Below are 2,052 nucleotides of genomic sequence, written 5' to 3' on the forward strand. Positions count from 1 at the left end.
TACTCCAGCCTAGAGTGAGATCCCAAATTAAAAATAGTAATAATAATAATAATAATACATGTTAAATTGTCAAATAGGATAGAAGGAAACACATAAAAGGTAAATCTTCCACCCCCTCTACCTATTTACAATTCCTTCCAGATATTTTCAATGTATATATAAACGTATATAGGTAATTTTATTTACCCACATGAAATTATGCTCTACACAGTATTCTTCACCTTTTTTAAACTTAACAATATACTTTAGTGATTTTTTCCCTAGATCAACTTCATCTTTTTTTTATAGTTCAGCTGTTTATTGAACACATTCTATAAAAGGTTTAGTCAAACAGACCAAAGCCCATGTCATTACCAGACTCTTCAGATTCTTCCTTTTTTGCTTCCACTTTCTTCTCCTCAGCTGGGGCAGCAGTTGGGGGGAGACCACCAGTAGGGGAGCCGGACCCTTGGCTGGGGCAGCCCCAGCAGCAGGTGCAGCCCGCCAGCCCCCACAGAGTTGATGAAGCTCCCAATGTTGACTTTGACCAGGGCCTTTGCACATAAGCCAGGCCGGAAAGGTTCCACGGTCATACCGGTGGCCTTAATGAGGGTGCTGATCTTATCCTCTGTGACAGTCACCTCGTCATCATGCAGGATGAGGGCCAAGTAGATCCAGGCAAGCTTGGACACGGATGCCATGGTGCAGCAAGTACCAGATGGAGCCGGGCATGTTGCTAGTCGCCAGATGATGTGAGGGCCTCAGCCCAGTGCAGCCTTAGCTCCCTCAGAATTGGCAGCACTGGGGAAAGGGGCCCAACTTCATTCTCTTTAATAGCAGCATATCATTTCACTAGATTGCTGCCAGTACTTTTTTTTTTGAGTTGGGAGTCTCATTGTCGCCCAGGCTGGATTGCAGTGGCACGCTCACTGGGCTCAGCTATTCTTCCACCTCACCTTCCAAATAGCTGGAACCATAGACAATGTGCCACCATGCCCAGCTATTTTTGTTGCTGTTGTAGAAACGAGGTCTCTCCATGTTGCTCAGGTTCATCTCGAACCCCTGAGCTCAGGCAAATCTCTCACCTCCGCCACCCAAAGTGCTGGGATTATAGGTTTGAGTCACTGCGCCTGGCATGTGTACATTTCTTTTTTTTTTTTTGAGTTGGAGTCTCACTCTGTCACCCAGACTGGAGTGCAGTGGCCGCTCCTGGCCACCGCAGCCTCGACTGGCTGGGCTACAGCAATTCTTCCGCCTCAGTCTTCCACGTTGCTGGAACTACAGGCACGCGCTACCACACACGGCTAATTTTTGATTTATTGTAGAGATGAGGTCTCGCCAAGTTCCCCAGGCGGGTCTCGAACCCGCGGGCTCAGGCAATCCACTCACCTCAGCCTCCCAAAGGCGCAGGATTACAGGCTGAGCCACCAAGCCCGGCTAACATGTGTACATTTCTAAAATGATGATGGATACAGGACTGCCAGACAGTTGAAGGATACATCTTTCTTCATTTAACTTTTAAAGATGAGGTCTCATTGTCACCTAGGAGAGAGTGCAGTGGTGCAATCATAGCTCACTGCAGCCTCGAACTCCTTGGGGTCCAGGTACCCTTCCTTCTCAGCCTCCTGAGTAGCTGGGATTATAGGCGCAAACCACCATGCCACTGAAGAAAATTTCTGAATAGACTTGGGGACTAATCTGGCCAAGTTGCTCCCCTCTGGAACCTCCCTTGCTGGCCTCCCAGCTCTGTCTACAAGTCTTTGCCAGATGCCACTTAGAGGTTCAGCACTAGGGAACATTATGGGTTTTCCTGGTTTTCTCCAACCCCAGGTTGGTATCCTTGGTTTAAAAAAAAAAAAAAAAAAAAGAGCCGGGCTCGGTGGCTCAGCCTATAATTCGGCGCTTTTGGGAGGCTGAGGTGAGTGGATTGCCTGAGCCCGCGGGTTCGAGACCCACCTAGGCAGCCGAGACCTCATCTCCATAATAAATCAAAAACTTAGTCGGGCATGGTAGCGCATGCCTGTAATTCTGGCTACTCGGAAGGTTGAGGCGGAAGGATCACCGGAGCCCAGC

The 2,052-nt window shown here is 48.4% G+C and overlaps 1 pseudogene; it reads right to left on the bottom strand.

The window, feature by feature from the left end:
- Positions 1 to 276: 276 nt before the first annotated feature.
- LOC103266264 lies at positions 277 to 680 on the bottom strand (annotated as a pseudogene).
- Positions 681 to 2,052: the final 1,372 nt, after the last annotated feature.

Source organism: Carlito syrichta, unplaced genomic scaffold (assembly GCF_000164805.1).
Source record: "Carlito syrichta isolate Samal-C Ts95f unplaced genomic scaffold, Tarsius_syrichta-2.0.1 Scaffold99454, whole genome shotgun sequence".
In the NCBI taxonomy this organism is placed as follows: Eukaryota; Metazoa; Chordata; class Mammalia; order Primates; family Tarsiidae; genus Carlito; species Carlito syrichta.